This window comes from Cryptomeria japonica, chromosome 4, assembly GCF_030272615.1.
Source record: "Cryptomeria japonica chromosome 4, Sugi_1.0, whole genome shotgun sequence".
NCBI lineage: Eukaryota > Viridiplantae > Streptophyta > Pinopsida > Cupressales > Cupressaceae > Cryptomeria > Cryptomeria japonica.
The window spans coordinates 457,884,864-457,903,768 of NC_081408.1; positions in this window are offsets into that span (position 1 = coordinate 457,884,864).

Here is an 18,905-nt window from a genome sequence, read left to right on the forward strand (position 1 = left end):
TAGGAAAATGATAATTTAAATAAATAAATGTATTTATTTAAATGAGAAATAAGGCTAGAAGAGGATAAATGAATTAATTAAATAAATAAAGATTTTTTTAATTAATAGAAGAATTAAGCTTAGATAATTAAATAAATAAAATATTTATTTAATTAGACATGACAATTTTAGGTGTCTACATTTTGCCCCTCTTTGAGACAATGCGACTTGTCGCGTTGTTTCAAAGAAAATAAGATGAACTGATGCAGAGTTGCCCCAGAATGGGAATGATATGCCCCCTCGAGAGATTGGATAAAAATGTCTGAAAAGATTGCAGACAATCTCTCGATAAGAAAGAAAGGCTAGAATGGATTGACCGGATAAAGTGACAAAGTCACGGGATAATGAAGACTGACTCAGAAAATGAAGGTGAGGGCTAGGGTAGGCTATAAGATAGACCACGGGGGAAAATACATGCTCATTGTCATCTACACATTCACAAGAGCATATTGCAGAGCGAAAATAGAGCAGGAGCAGTCAGCAGCGATGGCTTTCACTCTCAGATTCGACTGCGTTCGCCGATTTCAGAGGCCAGCAGAGGCAGGAGAGCCGGTAAGTACCACCAAACCTCCTCGTACTTTGACGCATTTAATTTTTTCATTAATGCATGTCGAATAGGGTAATAAATGCACTTAGACTAGGGTCCAAAAAGTGTCAAAAAATGTCCAGGCGTGTCTGTGCAGAGCATAGGCACGTCTATGTCAAGAAGGCGCATCTATGTTTTTCAGGCGCATCTATGCAGTCTTTGAGCGCGTTTATGTCATGTAAGCGTGTTTGCATTTGAAAAGTATGAATTTGCATCTTCTAGGTCAAATCGGCAGTTCTGTGATGAACATATGCTGTCGATTGGATAAGCTACTGAGGGGATACACTCAAGCAGGTCCTCTAGGAAGACTAGGATAGATCAAGGCACTTTGTGATGAACAGTGAGTACCAAGATAGAGTACTTTGTGATGAACAGGGAGTACTAAAATATGAGTAGCACTTTGTGATGAACAGGGAGTGCAAATGTGAGTAACAATTTGTGATGAACAGTGAGTGTCACACACGTAGTACTTTGTGATGAACAGTGAGTACCACTAGGATAAATAGCAACACTTTGTGATGAACAGTGAGTGTCACTAGGGTAGATAGCCATATGCATTTAGATAACGAGTAGCATTTTGTGATAAACAGTGAATACCACTATAACTGACATGATTGAGTTGTTTGACTGCAGGAGTATTTGCCAATGCTAGAGTCACGGGAGAGATTCCCGTCGACGCAGAGGTTGCGACCTGAGTTGTCGCTCGAGGATAGAGCTGCCATCGAGGAGATGGGTTTGAGACATGTGCTATTTGTGCCTGAGTTTCGGGTGAACATGAGATTGTTGACTATGCTGGCTGAGAGATGGCACTCAAAGACTTGTACTTTCCATTTGCCAATGGGTGAGATGACAGTCACCCCGGAGGATGTATATAGGATTTTGTGGACACCGAGCGATGGGGAGCTGATCCCATACAATTGAGATGGAGATAGGGAGGCCCTGAGATGAGTGTTCTAGGATCCGGCATTGGAGATGAGGTTGGGACATGTGGCATGGGATACCATGACATGGATAGGATTAGCACTACCAATAGTGTTGGTAGGAGTGATCAGTGAGTTCCTTTGTATCAGTTTTGTACCATTTTGTATAATGATGTAGACACCTGAGGGTGATTGTAGCCATATGATTTTGACATCATTGTATCATGACACTTTATATATATATGAGATGATTCATCTTTGTGGCAGCTATATGCATGCGTACCTATGTGATCAGATGTTTCATGATGTATGCTTATGATATGGATGCAAATATGTACATGATGCAATGCGATATTTTTGTTCTTTTATGTTTTATATGTGTATGCAGGATGAAATTGTGAATGTATGTAATGCAGATGAATATGATAATGCAAATGATTATTTACATGATGAGAATAAAAAATGTGCTGACATGTGTTGTGTGTAGGATGTGGTGCAATTGTGATATCCATATGTATGTATGAAATGCTTATATGTGGTAATGCAGGTGCAACTACATGAAATGCAAATGTTTTTGGTGTGTCATTATACTCAGTCATGTGATAGCAGGCTATGCGGACTCGAGAAGGATGATGGAAGTCAATCAAGAAAGAGGGGATGAAAGATAGAAGATATGAAGTGAAAGAGCTTCTTGTGCGTTATCATCATTGAGCTTTATTATGACAAAATAGGTTATGACAATCGAGGCATATGTTCGACCCAGAAAGTCATTGTACCTGTTTACATGGAGATAAGACAGTCACAAACAAGGAATGCCCCAATCCATACTAGACTCATAGTGTCCTCATATCCTTGGACAAGTCATAGCATTACTAAGAGACAATCCACAGATAGCAAAAGAAAATAGGTGACGATACCCCATCCTCGCCTTTCTAGTCAAAAAGATCCTGGAGATAGAATCTCTAGTCAAAGACATCCTGGAAAAGCTAAAAGACATGTCACCAAAAGATAAAATCAAAAGAAAACCAAGACTCGACACCAACATCCACTGTAGTCCTCAAATTTAGTGTCTCTTGTCACTTGTATAAGTCTTATTTGATTGTGGTCACAATGTTTACTTTCACAGAAAGGATAGATAGCACTGTACCATAATGTTGTCTGAGTCTATTGAAAGATTTGATTTGTTGAAGCCCATTGTTGCTGCTGTGTCTTATCTAAAACTAACTAAATCCATGAAATTGATACCTTATTGCGGAGAAGATGAAACTTTATTGCAGATCTGTGATGCAAATGTTGCTTTATTGCGGATTGTGTGCGGACAGACTGGAGGAAGCTGGAAGAAACTATACTCCTCGAAACATGTGATGTTCTCAATTCCACACCCATCACTAGACATAGGATTTTGCCTTAGCCATAGATAGGATCTGATTTATTATGGATGGAAAGGGATGAAAAGGAATGTTTATTATGAATGGCTAACCAATCTTGGGTAGATCAATAACAAGCCATGATGGGAATGGGTAAGTTTATTATGGATGAATTGGTCGTGAGTGTATGCAAAGTGAATCTTGAAGGAGGGAGGAGCAATGTCTCTACACATGGCAATAGTGACCCAGTTTTCACCATGGTACTTGCCCAGGGTGCCACCGAAGTGGTTTTCACCATTGGACGAAATTATTTCTCTTTACTTTTTTCAATTTTTCATTGTTTTTTGTGTCACAAGGTGCCTATTTGCCAGGTTTTCACCAAGTAACGATTTTTTGTTTTATAATTTTTTTGTATTTTTGAATTTTTTTTGTATTTTTTGAATTAGGATACTCTGAAGAGATATGTGTAGAACCTGCGAAGGTGCATGTTGTTGATAGGATCCTCCAAAGGTTCACCTTCTGTAGTTGAGAGCTGATATGCCCCAGATCCATATGTCACTGTGATGATGTAAGGAACAAGCCAGTTTGGTTCGAACTTGCCCTTCTTCTCTCTGTCTTGCTGATTTTTAGGGTTTTCTCTGAGAACCAAATCACCTACCTCAAATGTACGAGGCTTGACTTTGTGATTGTAGTTGCATTGTTTCTTGACTGAATGATGTGTAGCTTGAGTGTCTATCTTCCTTGATAAAGGAACTGAGATAGAATTACTAGTTTGTGGACTACACAGGCCCGTATGTGTGTGACCTAAAGAAGTTTGGGCATCCTTGACAACAAAGTCCTTTGAGTAAGCTCCATTAAAGGTCCATGATGTATCGCCAGAAGGTAAAGGATGTGTGGAACAAGTGGATGATTGATGAAGGCTTATGATTGTGAAAAGAAGTGAAAGTAGGATAGCATGATGGAGACTTAGGATCAACAAGTATGCTTTTTGATTTAGAATTGTAGATCTTTTGCCCCCAATTATTTTGATATTAGGGGAGATCAACTCTTGCTCTGTTTGCATCATAGAATTTTTATCCTTGACTTTGATTTTTGCAGAGTCCAATAGCTTTAGATTTTGATTTGGACTAAAGGACTTTTCTTTATTATTGACTTTTAGATTTTTCTTTTCAAAGCTTGATTTTTGATCCCCAATAAGTAAGGGCTTTTGTAATTTTTGTTGATCCAAGTCTAGAAGTGGAGTGGAAATGGAATGAGTGGATGATATGGTAAGTCTATGTGAGTTATCAAGAGGGTTGGCGATACACTCAATAGATTCTTCGTTGGAACCACTCTTAGGACTATTGATACCAAGAGTTGCTTGCACCACTAGAGGAGATTTGCATTCGAACTTAGTAGCCACAACACTAGGTGGTTCACACCCAATTCCTTGGCATTGAAAATTATTTGTAGATTGTTCTTGTTGACTGAATACCTTAGGAGATAGTGGGAGTTGCTCAACATGAAAGATATACTCACCACATCCTAGGTCTTTAACCTTGAATTTTTCTTTGAGCTCTGCCTGTTTTGATGTAGAAGCTCTTAATGATTCTGGATTCACATATGCTGAAGATGGAACAACTTCTTGATTAGCTGAAATTGTTATTTCTGATCTAGATCGCAGATTGTTGCAATATATGAATGGATTTGGGTCAGCTTTGATGGTCACTTCAACTCCATTGTGAGGGAGCTTGATACATCGATGATATGTAGATGGGACTGCGCTCATTTCATGAATCCAAGGATGTCCTAGCAATATATTACATGTGAGATCAAGATCAAGTACTTGACAAACCACATCCTTTGTAACTGGCCCAATTCTGAGAGGTAAGGTGACTGTGCCCTTGGATGAATGCTCTTCATCGTCATATGCCTTGATGGTAATTTTGTTTGTAGAATTCACACCTTTGTCAGAATAACCCAATTGTTTAATAGTGCTTAATGTGCAAATGTTTAGACCTGCTCCTCCATCTATTAGGACTCTTTTTATTCGATGTTTGTGTATGAAGGCTTCAATGTGTAATGGTGCATTATGTGGCTGACTTACAGAGGCGTCATCGACTTCTGTGAATGTAAGGGAGTGTGGAATGGAAAGCTATTCCACCATGGCTTGAAACTGGTCCATGTTCAGATCAGTAGGGACAAAAGTGTCTCTCAAGATTTTGTCAAGAATGGCTTTATGTGCGGGGGATATGTGTAAGAGCTCAAGGATGGAGATGAGCGCGGGTGTCTTCCCTAATTGTTCTACAAGGTCATACTCAAGTTTGGTTGATGAGGAAGCGGTGTTTTTAGCTGGAGCACCTTGCAAAGTGAATTTACCTCGGTGAGTTGTAACATGACATTCAGAGGTAGGTTCGGAAGAAGATCCAATGCCTTTCAGAATGATCTTGGGTCTCTGGGTAGAATTCTCAGGGGTTTTGTCCTTGATGATAATGGTAGAGACATAATTGTCCATCAAGATGTGATTGATAGTTGAATCATAGTTGTAGGATGCTCTGGTATAGTTGGTTTGATCCTCTATGGCTTTAGCTTTTCCCTTGTCATGTTTTGGGAATGGTTCCTTAAACATCTCATGTTCTTGATTGGATGAGTGCCCTTCAATCTCAATGTCACCCCTATCAATGAGATCTTGTATGATGTTCTTCAGTCGGTGACAATTTCCTGTCTTATGACCCTTGCTCTTATGAAATTCACAATACTCATCATCATTCCACCAATTTGGTTTAACCTTTGGTTCATATGGAGGAAAATTTGGAACTGTGATTACCTTGTTTGCCACTAGCTACTTGAAGACTGACTCAAGTGGTTCTCCCAATGGGGTGTACTTCCTTCATGATCTGAAAGTTGTTTGAGTATTCACTTGATTATTTGTAGAACTTGAACCCGAAAAGATGAATTTGGGTCGCACTGTGTTGGCATCAACAACACCATCATTGACTGTGTTCTTGTTTTTATTCCAAAATTATGGCTTGTCTTTTCCTTTAAAGTCATCTTTGTTTTCCTTGAATATCTTGATGACTCCTTGTTCAATTAGGACCTTTTATGTCGCTAAGCCTTTTTCAATGACGTCCTTGAAGGTGGACAAACAAGCTTTCCTTAAGTCATAACCAATCTCTTTGTTAACATTTTGTGTGAACATCTCTACCATTTGTTTTTGTGGAATTTCACAAGAGCATCTGCTGGCTAGATTTCTCCATCTTTGTAAAAATGATGCAAAAGATTCTCCCTCTTTTTCCTTGGTGTTGCACAAAGTAGTGACTGATATGTCTGTCTCTATGTTGTAGGAGAAATGTTGAATAAATGCCTCTACTAAGTCACCCCATGACTTAATTCCAGGTGGAAGTTGGGAGAACCATTCCATAGCTTGATCACCTAAGCTTTGTGGGAATAATCTCATCAAATATATCTCTTCTGCTACTACCTCAATGCAAGCTATGAAAAATTGTCTTATGTGCGCCTTAGGATCCCCTTTTCCTCTATACTTGTCAAATTTAAGCGTCACAAAATGTGTAGGAAATGGAGGCATTGGAATGCTCTTGTCAAATGGATAAGGACATATGTCTCTCATTGTGTATGTTGGCTTTGGTGTATTTATGTCCTCCATTTTCTTTTGTAAGTCCCTAATTTGTTTCTCCAAATTGCTCTTAGGTGGAGATCGACTTCTTGGACCATACCCCATGCTTGAGGCACCAATTGGAGGAGGAGCATGTTGCATATATGGATGATATTGATCATACACATGTTCATATGGAGGAGGTCTATAGTGATGCTGCGTATATGGACCACTTGGTATAGATTCATGTTGAGGAACCCCATATCTATTTTGCGCATGTATACCATATTCTACAGGCATGTCATGTTCCATTGTGTTGCCCCCAAATTTGACATGAGGTTTCCTTGTGTCCAAATTTTGAGCATGCCTTTGAACATCCAATTGTTTTGGTGGTTGATCCTTAGCATTAGTATGTGATTGAGCATATTTGTCTGCATAAGACTTCCATAATGGTCTAAGAAGGTAAGTATCATATGTTTGACCATGTGGATGTGGGACCTCTGGTTTTTGAAGCAAAGCTGATGGTGATTTAGGTACCATATGTGGTCCTCTATTTCCTCCACTATTAGGTCTCCTTTGATCCATATTGGAGTGAGGTTGTTGTAAAGGTCTATGTTCCATTATTTGAGACATGTCAAAATCATGAGGTATCTTGACTCCACTTTGTGCCATCATTTGTAAGAAGTATTGTCTATCCCTCCTCATTATTTCCTCAACCAATCAATTGAAATGGGGATTCATAATGGATTCTTCTACATCTGCTGAATGTACTGAAAAGTTGTCCACATTGTCATTGTTTGTAGCATTGTTGTTTATAGTGTCCATGTTCTCAACATTTGGAATGTTTCTATAGACATCCATGTCAGGTAATGTAGTATGATCATAATTGAAAAAGATATCATTGTCATACTCATAAGAACTCATGTTTGCAAACTCTTGAGCCTCTTTAGTTTCTCTCCTAGATTTTTGAAGATGGGTTTCAACCATGAACTAGGTATTGACCAAGATGTGAGAGACTAGATGAAAAATTGAAAGAGTATGGAAGACCAAGAGTTGAATGGAATGTAAATGAGTCTGAAGTGTACTTGCAATGTCCAAAGTGTAAGACCAAGTATGTATGTAGTAGAGTAGGTGTGACTTCCAAAGAGAGGATAGTTTCTCTTGATGAGGTAAGTTGACCTGGACTCTAAGTAAAACCAAATGAGACCCAAAGGTAAGAAACCTTGATGAGGGAGCACTTAGCAAAGTGTTGTTGTATGTAGTGTGTTGACAAAGTATGATGAGGACAAGCAAGTGACCTTTTGACTCAAGTTTAGACAAATGTGAATGTAATGTAAGATGTAAAGAAATGATGGACTTTGTGAGACCCAAAGACAAGTTGAAAGCTAGATGAAAACATGGAGAAACAACCTAGGAAGCTCAAGAATTCTGAAACTGATTGCTCTTGTTTGCTAGACTGTAAAAAATTTTCAATTTGTGAAGTTGTGACCAAATCTGAATGTTTGACTATTTTTCGTGACAAGAGGACACAATGTTGATGAGGACTCAATCTTTGCAAGTGTTTAGACTCTCCAAGAAAAGTGTGTTGTTTGATGTAAAAATGTTTTGCATACACTTGAAAACACAAAAGACACAATGTTTTGTTGTTTGGTTTTGAATGTTTTGAATGTTTAAAATAAGTCAAGCACAATTCTTATGGCTGGCCAAGACAATAGTTGTTGATCCCACATGAGGTTTTACCCCTGAGGCTACGCTATTCAGAGTGGATACTTAGATGCTTGACCTCACTGGCTCCACCCTCGGCACTCACTTCTTGGGTCAGCCAAGTATCAGTCCCCACGAAAACTCCCCGTGGCGAACTTTGTATCTCTACTAAGAACCGTATGTGTGTGGGCCACTACCAGAGGTCCGATCTCCTGCCCCAACAACTAGAAGGATTTGGGCTTCTAAAACAAAAAGGTGCTAGTAAGGGCATCCGCTCGTGTGGCCATACATGCGGCACTTTCAGCTTTGTAAATACAGAAGGCTCCCATCTGGTAGGGGTTATGGGGAGACATAGTGTTGGTATGAACTAATCAGCACACGGTATCCATAGTTTTCACCATGAATACAGTTGTTTATAGTGGTTCGGAAGAGGTGGGTTTTCCTTGCTACCACTTGGGTCATTCTCTTCTCACTAGTAGTCCTAATGACCACACGGGAAGACAGGCCCTCTAAAGATTAAACAAAAAGAGCCTATTGCTCAAGACACAAAAGACAATGATTCAATTTTAGTGCACCAATTGAAGTGTTTGCTAGTCTATGAAAATAAGACACACAATAAAAATCCAAAAACCCTTGCCAAGGACCTGCAACAAAGATTTATTAGTAGTTTGGATTGTTTGAAATAATCACCCCTTCCCGCAAGCACACAAGTTAGGTAAATTTTAGATCCAAAAGACTTTGTGAAATAAGGGCCTTCAACAATGCGTTTTGTTGACCAATTCAAAGATCTGATTCATCATTAAAAAAAACACCTATAAAATTTCAAGAGATTTCCAGAAATGTAAGAAAATCCAAAAAAATTGCTAATTTGCTCCAAAAATTAATTTTTTATGAAAAATCATAAAAAATTCATATAAAATGCAAAATCGATCCAAAAAATATTAAATTTTTACTGGAGAGTCTTGATGGTCTTCCAAACCTGCACAAAAAATTTTCTGCAACAAATTCAAGTAGTTTGTGAGATATGAGTAAAATAATGCAAAGCCCTAATTTTCAAAGATCTGATTTTTGAGGAATGATTTTGCATCAAATTTAAAATAAAAAAGAATATATTCTATGTATAATTTTGAGATATTTCCAAAAAAGTAAGAAAATCCAAAAAATTCGCTAATTTGCTCTCAAAATTAATTTTTTATGAAAAATAATAAAAAATTCATATAAAATGCACAATCGATCCAAACACTCTGAAATTTTTACTGAATCTTTTTGATACTTTTCTTGACCTGCAAAAAAAATTTGATGTCAAAATTCGAAGATTTTTGTCAGATCTAATCAAAATAAGGAAAAACCCTAATTTTTAAAGATCCAATTTTTAGGGAAATATTTTGCATTAAAATTAAATTCACAAAGAACAGATCCTATGTATAATTATGAGAGATTTCCAAAAATATAATAAAATCTAAAAAATTCTCTCATTTTCTCTCAAAATTAATTTTTTATGAAAAATCATAAAAAATTAATAGAAAATGAAAATGTACTTCCAAAATTTTAAATTTTGGATTGAGAGCTCCTGATACTTTTTTTAACTTGCAAAAAAAATTTGGTGCAAAATTTCCAAGCCATTTATGAGATATGATCGAATCTCTCCAAGATCTTGATTTTGTGTCCAAAACCCTAGCTACACAAGATTATTCTCCAAATTGTTTTACAAAACAGCAATATAGGGTTAGAAAAATCTGCAAAAAACATAGATCTAAGAAAAATCCATGTCCCACGGGGCGTGCCAAAATGTATATGGTGAAAATGGATAACAATAATAACAATATTGAAAGGCTAAATAGATTCAACCACAAAACCCTAGCCTAACAACAACAAAGATCCACCATAACATATGAAGATTACCTAAAACAATGCAAATCACATGAAATCACAAATATTATACCATCACATGTCCAATAGGGTTTTGATCTCCATTCTTCCTATCTCCATTCATCTTGCTTGATATATTTGCTCTCAGATTTTATATGCACAAGAGCTCAACAAAGAACGAAATGTGGTTGCAAGTAGGATCGTAGTGTAGTCAATTGCATAAAAGATGATTAACATGAATGATTAGCTCATTAGTGATTAGGGCTTGATAATGAAGGAAGCATCTCCTTATATAGAAGACACTATATGAAATGGAGGGATAAGATTGAGAGGTGTAAAAGGAGGTCGGCTATGATTAGAGGGTAGGTAAAAGAAATAATAAAATAATGAGAAGGGTAGGTAGTGTATGAATTAAGAGATGAATGACAAGTGTCATGGGTAGAAAAGGCTAATGAATTAATTAAATAAATAAAGATTTATTTAATTAATAGAAGAAGTGGGATCAATTAAATAAATAAGATATTTATTTAATTTAGGAAAATGATAATTTAAATAAATAAATGTATTTATTTAAATGAGAAATAAGGCTAGAAGAGGATAAATGAATTAATTAAATAAATAAAGATTTATTTAATTAATAGAAGAATTAAGCTTAGATAATTAAATAAATAAAATATTTATTTAATTAGACATGACAATTTTAGGTGTCTACACCTTCAATCACCTACAATGTCTCATTAGAGTGTGCATATGCCAACAATCTCCCCCTTTGGCATTGATGGCAACACTCATGAGAAAATTTCAAAAGTGTATTCAAAACTTGTAATCCAAAAATGTGTACCAAAAATATATGAGCTCCCCCTGAGCAGATAAGTCTTTTGCAGATTATTTTCTCATACTACTACTCCCCCTTTGGCATCAATGATAAAGGTTGTCAAGGTGTCAATAGAGTTGTAGTTTTTCTATCTCAACCTTGTAACTAGGTGGTTACAATTTGAAAAAGATCCACCAAAACCAAATTTATGCTTTCCATAAACTTCTTACTATCTTTTATTGCTGCCTCTATTCTTTGAACTATACCAGTGAGGTGTTGCATATGCTCTACCGATGTTTTCTGTCCTTGTACTAATGCCTTAGATATTTCCTTTCTCAAGGATGCTAGATAGTCTAGTCTTGGACTTAGTCTTAGTCTCATATTTTTAGCCTTGTTTATTATTCTCTCCTTTTCTCTCTCTAGCTTCAGTAATTCTTCCTCAAAACTAGTTATCTTTTTCTCAAAAACTGATAATGTATTAGGTGAATTAACAAAATTGTCAGCAAGTTTATTTATTTCTTCTTGTACCTTGCTCATTTTCTTATCTATGTCAATTGTTAAGAAGTTTGTCTTGCAAGTATCTTTGTACAGAGTTTTAAATTCCTTCAATGAGTTGCATAGTTCTGGTAGAAGTGTGTCAAATTCTCTAGTACACTTCTTTATTTGATCCTCAAAGAATTTTTGTTTTTCAATTTCCAACTTGTCTTTGAATGCCTGTTCCTTTATTTGTTCAACTATCACTGTGTTGTCAGTAATATACTTTGACAAAGTGTCAAGTTGACTCAAAGAATCCTTATTATCTATGTTGCATTTTAGAGATATCATCTTCAAAATTGGGATTGTGTCATCTATAACTTTATAATCTTGTGAACTACAATTAGTTATTTTCTTCAAAGAATCTAAAAGAACTTCAGTTACATTGGTTGATTTATAACCTGTTGAGGAGGAACCAACATTCTGAATTCCACCGGTGGAGGAAGTAACCATGCTTTTAGTGACCTCTGGTAGGTCAATTTGTGTTTCCATTTCCTTAAGCAAGGGTTTTTGTTTCTCTCCTATTGTCGGTGGCACTATTTCCATATGAACCTATTGTTGTTCTAGAGCCTGTTGCTCTGCTTGTCTCTCTATCTGTGTCTCTGTCTGTTTCCCTATGCTATCATCTTCCACTTTTCCTTCAGTGTTATCAATGTTGTCAGTTGTCGGTGGCTTACTAGCCATGTCAATCTTACCGATTGTGTCCTTGTCTATCACAATGTTGACCTTTTGAGTATCAACATCCACTATGTATAGTACCTTAGGATTAGGATTAGTATCCTCTTGTGATACATCCATACTGTCATCTGTCGGTTGGTCTTCTGTTGTTGTTACCGGTGGAGTAATCAGAGGCGGTGGGGATAAGTTATCTTTTATTTTGATACTAGGAGGTCCACCAACCTTTCCTTTACCCTTATCTTTGTCCTTTTGATAAACTTTGATAGGCTTGAGGTTCCTGTATTCTTCCTGCTTTTCCTTCTCCACAAGAAATATATCCCATCCATTTTTTGTTTCTTATGTTACCTCATTTACTCTTCCTACCATTAGTGCAATATGCCAGTGTGCAGTAGAGAATACTTACTAGTTTGCCTTTGCAATTAGATCATCTATTTCTTTTGGAGAGTTGACTGGGTAGACAACAAGTAATTTTTCAATTTTGATTTTCTTGTCAAGTTCTACAACATATTGTCTTCTTGCTTCCAGTCTCTTGAATAATTCATCTGGTAGTTCATCTACAACTTGCATCAAAAACTTCTTATAGATATCCAGGTGTAAAATGACACTGTTTTCAACTTGCTCTTTCTCATCTACTGATAGTGTATCATATAATTTTTCTATGTTCTTGAGATTTCCTTCTTTTGTGATTTCATCCAATAGTTTGTCAATTGGAGAAATATTATGTTGATTCCTTTTCTTCTTAAGTGTTAGCTTTTTCTTTAGGGTTGTCTTCTTTACCGAAGACCTCATTACCTATTTTTTTTGTCTAGTTCTTCTAGGCGAGGGTGTGGATACCGGTGAAAGTTGTCTTTTCCTTACAACTCTTTTAAATTCAGCTAGCTTGTCACTCTTTGAAGAAGTTGCTACTGGTGAAAGGTGAGTTTCTGGTTGTTGTGCATGTAACTCATCTTCAGTGATATCGATTTTTTTCAGTACATCTTCTTTTATAGCCTTAGCCTGCCTTGAACCTCTTTTCACAGTTGCTTCTACTTTCTTTACTCTCTTCTTAGATTGAATTTGGCTTTCAATGGTCTCAACACTACCAAATACTTCTTCATTAGGTTCATTTGGTGCTTCCAGAAGAGCTTTAGCATATGTTTCAATGATGCAGTCATCAGTCTCATAGCCCATTTCAATAACCCAAGTTGTTCTTGGGATAACTACTTCCATCCAGATCTCATCCTTTTTTATCACAAAACATATATCATCCTTGTATTTGTTAACAATTTCTTGTGACAGTCTAATTCTTTTGTTCATTCTGGCCTTTAGTGCTTGAAAATACTCATCAATATTCTTTTCCTTGTTTTCACCCATGATGTTGAATAAGTCTGATAATTGTTTCCCTACTGGTATGTCAAATCCAAGGTTCTTGTTTCCTATACTGGGCACTTGTTTGGTTATATGTAGCATTAAGCATACAAGTAAATTAACAAATCTAAAAGTTCCTTTCTTATCCTTCTTGATCTTCCCTAAGTTGTCAATCAATTCATCCTTTAGCCATTCACATACATCAATTTTCACATTCTCTTTTACAATATCATGTGCACTTTTTATGCATAAACTGGAACTGAGTTAAGTCTATTTGCATGAGTTGCTTTGTATCCTAAAATCATGCCAACAAATCTCACATTTATGTCAGTCACATCATTAACCCTTAGAGACCTTCTATCGGATGTTGCACCAGTTAGGTTCATTACCAGGTCATTTGAGACCTTCTTTGTTTTGTCCGGTCTACTACCGGTGGAGGGTAACCCTATTACAACTTTCACATCTTCCTTGGTAATTTTATGGATGGATTCAAGCCAAAAGAATGCACCATGTACTCTCCTTAACACTATCCTAATAATTTCCTTGGGGAAATCCAAAATGCTGAGGATCTCAATAAATCCTAGGGTTTCAATAATTTGGTGTTCAGGTTTTACTTTACCAAAATCATCACAGATAACAGATTTGTACATGTTCTTGATTTCTTCATCTCCTAATTCTTCTATATGGCAATGGATATAGATTCTAGGGTCTTTTGCATAAACAACTCCTTTGGGAATTTGGGAAAAAGCACCTACATTGTCATCCTTTTTAGCTATCTCGGGAACCAGTTGAAATACGGGCCTAGGTCGTTTGATTACCTCGACTACAGTAGGGTTTTCTATGAATTCAGGTACAGAGGAGGATGCCATGATTATAAATACCTTTTCTGTCTTAGGAAGGATTGATTGTTGAAGTGCTTTGCCTCTTTGCTCGAAATACCTTAGCTCTGGAGATTTCACGCTCTTTGAATGTTTGAATGCTCGGTGAAGTAAAATGGAGCCAAAAACATTAATTTATAATGTCAATTTGTCAACTACCACATTTAATGCATGTTAGTTAAGTAATCACTTAACTTTGTCTGCCAGTATAGAAGTAATTTCAACTTCTCACCATCAACCGAGGGAATAATAGCATATGTCTCATTGATTGCCAAACCCTCAAGGAAATTTTCTTCAATTTGATGAAGAGACTCCTGTTGGTGGAGTGTTGCTTGGTTCTACCAGTGGAGGAGTATTCCTATCCACATTCAGTTCTGATTTTCTGATCCATTATTTTGAAAATTCTTGCTTAACCTCATCAACTTTTTCTTTACCTTTCAAACTAGGACCTTTGTTGTCTGTCGATGATCCTTCTACAAAATTTAGCAATATGTCCAATTTTGTTACATGCATAGCAAGTCACATTATTCTTCTAAATAGCTTTCCCATAACCTATCCCGGTTTGTGTTCTGCATTGATTAGATAAGTGTCCAAATCTTCCACAAACGTAACATCTCACATTCATTCTGCAATTCTCAGAGTTATGACCAACTTTGTTGCATTTTGAACATTGACCGGTGGGGGTGTTGGTATTCTGATAATTTCTAGATCTACATTGATTTGCTCTATGACCATTCTTGTTACAGTTAAAGCATTTTCCATTAAATTTATAAGCAGTAGTTTGTCTTACCGGTTTGCTATGATCCTGTGTGTTTGTAGTACCGGAGCTTTCACCAACTTCAAAGCCAACTCCACAAGTGTCACCTTTAGGTTTTTTATTCTTCAGCAAGTTACCAAGTTCTTCTGAGCTTTTCTTGAATTTCTCTTTATGTTGATTTGTAGTATCTAGTTCTCTTTCTAAGACTTATTTTTGCCTCATTAGTTCATTTGAGTCATTTTGTGCGTGCATCAGATCTGTCTTTAACAAATCATTTTCATAGCTGAGTCTTGTGTTTTCATTTGCAGCATCACTTAGTCTTCTAGTCAAATCTTCTTCATTCTTCTTTCTATCTTCAATTTCTTTATAGTATCTCATAGTCATATCCTGCATCTCAATATTTGTTGTCATGTTCTCTTGTTTCAACTTGCTTATCATATCATTAAGAGTTTCTTTTTCATCATTCTCATTTTGCATCTTTTCACAAAGTTCTCTTCTCTTGTTTCTTGAAATAGTAAGATTTTCTTGAAGTGCTTGAATAATGTCCTGAGCAGCCTTTAGATCATCTTCAAGTTTGATATTTTTCAATTTTTTTACATCATAGTCTGAGAGAGCTCCTTCAAGTTGCTTCATCAAGTTTTCCATCTCTACCAGTGCTAAGATCTTCCTCAAGCTATTAGGCTTCTAAAAATAGAGGACCAAGCTCTGATACCAATTGTTAGGATTCCCACAGATACTGAGAGGGGGGGGGGGTTGAATCAGTATCTAACCAGTATGAGAAATTTCTTAACTTAAAACATGTAGAACATATTAGAACAGTGTACCGGTAAGAAAAAAATAATGCAATAAACAGAGATAGAAACAACCACATGAAAATAAAACCATAACACAAGGATTTAACGAGGAAACCCGGTGTGGGAAAAACCTCAGTGGGATTTGTGAACCACAATATTCACTTACTGGCCAATAAGAGAATATTACTGCTATAAGAGGGGCCTACACATGCAAGAAGGCCAACTGCCTAGAGCTCACTACTCAAATAAAAAAATAGGGAGTCTCACTAACTTACAAAATGGATTATATAAATTCAGTGTCTTGTACTGCTTCAAAATAGCATCTATAATGCCAAATATAGTACCGGTTTCTACTCTGCTTCTTACATAAACCCTTAACCTATAATTCACATAATAGGTCTACCTTATTTCACCTAATTACATTCCTCTTACTTACACAAGATGTTCTACAATGATCTCTCTTATATAAGAGTCATTTTACAACTTGCCAAGTCAGCTTACAATGATTTTACAAATAATAAACAAAATTTATTACAACAAAAATCTTGTCGGCCTCTATGCTGGTATGCTACCTTTCACTGTCGGTGCTGATGATCTGAGTGCCGGTGTAGAGTCTGATCTTGCTAGTGCCAGTGGAATGCCTTGCCGGTGTCATAGGATTGTAAGGTTGACATCAATGACAAAACCTTCAATAACCTACAATGTCTCATTGGAGTGTGCATATGCCAACATTCCCCTCTCATTTTGGATATATGTCGAAATTGGGAGTACTACATTCAAGCATTAAAGTATTCATCATCAATCATTTCTAAAGATCTTCAAGGCTGCATATTCTTCATACATTAATTGTGAAGCAACTTTACATCATTCATTTGCAAGCATGTGTGTGTGATTGTCGTGATCATGCCATTTCATACAACATATGTAATGACATCCAAGAAGCAAAGCATCATTATCAGTCATTGCAGATCTAAGGTATACCTTTCCAGCATTCATTTCAAGTATTTGCAATATTTCATTCAAGGTTGATTCCAAACTGCAGTTTGACTTAGGCAAACCCCTATTCCCAACCTATTTCCCCTTTCTTTATGTGTGCATGAAACAGGTACGAAGATGTACTCTTCAGAATAAGCTTCCTTCATAGAGATGAATCAACCCTTTTCGATGAATGAAAATTTTGGAGGACCGTGGTGTCATGTCATGGTCCTAGCTTTTTAGGAGCATTCGGGGAGTAGGTCCAACTTGGCCTACATTACTCAGTTCCAAGTGCTTGTCTCAATCCCACATTTTAAGCTTGTTGTTTACATGCTTTTACCTTCATTTTTCAGCATATTACCTAATTTTAGCAATTCAACTAACAAAAGAGGAATTCCCTATCAACCCAAATTCACTTAGTATTCAGTCCTTATTTTATTTGTGACTAGATCTAGTGAATTCCTCATCTTCTTTTGAATGTGATGTCCCTAAGTGAAAAACTAGTGGTTTTCATTCTCTTGGGTGGAAACTCTAATTTTTCCACATTACATTTTGGTGAACCTAACTTCTTACACCTTTATTTCTGATTTATGTTCTTAGATCTGAGTGTGTATGCAATTTAAAATTCAAGTTGTCATTTACATGTTTGATTTCCTTGCAACTTTTAAAAATTTAGAGGTTAAATTCAACAAAACTCCCAAACCGGTGGTGGACCTCGGCATGGATGAAGATGCAATTGAGATTGGAAGTGGGGAAGCTACACCTGGTGGAGCAGCAAAGAGAACTAGAGCGAGTGTTAAGAAAGTTGATGCTGCATCTGCTAAGGAAATCCCTAATCTTAGGGATAATATCAAAGACTTGTATGGGATTAGCAGTAACTTGGCTAATGCCCTGAAAAACATAAATTAGTTCCTTTTGTCTGGTCTGGTTGATTTTTGCTAGTTTTTTGGGGCTTTTAGCTGGTTTTCCTAAAGTATGTTCCTCCTGGTTTCTTAATGCTTTTATCTTGTAAGGTCATTTTGTAAAGTGTATCGGGGCCCCTTCAAAACCTGCTTTTACTTTAATCAAAAACAAAACTCTAATTTTTAAATTTAAAATTGAGCTTGTGAATTGCTTAATTTGGATTAATTATTTCAAATTCAAGTGTTTTTCAATTTAAAATTCAAATTTTCACTTACAAGTCAAATTCCACATTTAAATTTTAAAATTAAGTGGTTAAATTAAAAAATGCTAATTTTTAACATTATTCAAATTGAGCTTGTACGTTGTTTAAATTTTGAATTTATCATTTTAGAGCTGCATCAAATTCAAAATTGAATCCTGGATCAAATTTTAAATTTAAATTTTAAAATTAAGTGGTTAATTAAAAGAGCCCTATTTTTTAAATTTAAATTAAGCTTGTGCATTTCCCAATCTTGGATTAATTATTTCAATTTCAAATTACAACCTTGGATCTAATTTTAAATTTTAAAATTAAGAGGTTCTTTTCACAAGGCCCTAATTTTTTAAATTTAATTTTCCTTGTATTAATTTAAAATTTAAAATTAAAAGGTTATTTTCACAAAGCCCTAATTTTAAATTTAATTTTCTATTGAGTAATTTTAAAATTTTAAATTCAAATCTCCTAGTGGGTAATTTCAAATTTAAATTAAGAGGTTATTTTAGCAAAGCCCTAATTTTAAATTTAAATTTTCTATGGGGTTGCATAAATTTTCACAATTATTCTTTATCTTTTCAATCAATTTTCTTAATTAATTGAATAATCATTTTTCTAAAATTTTGCATTATTCAATTGTTTTGCAAGTTTCAAAGCTCAAAATTTCAAATTCCCAATTTCCCTCAGTGCATGAGTTTTCAAATTTCAAATTCAAATTTTCATTCACAAATTCAATTTCCAATTAATTTAAAAAAAAATAAAAATCTTGTGGGTTGCATAATTTTTCAAGTGTTTCTTTAGTTTTAGAGTCATTCATTTCATAAAAAAGAAGAGAAAAATACAAAAAAAAATAAAAAATCTTGTTTTATGCATTTTGTGTGTTTGCATGCTTTAG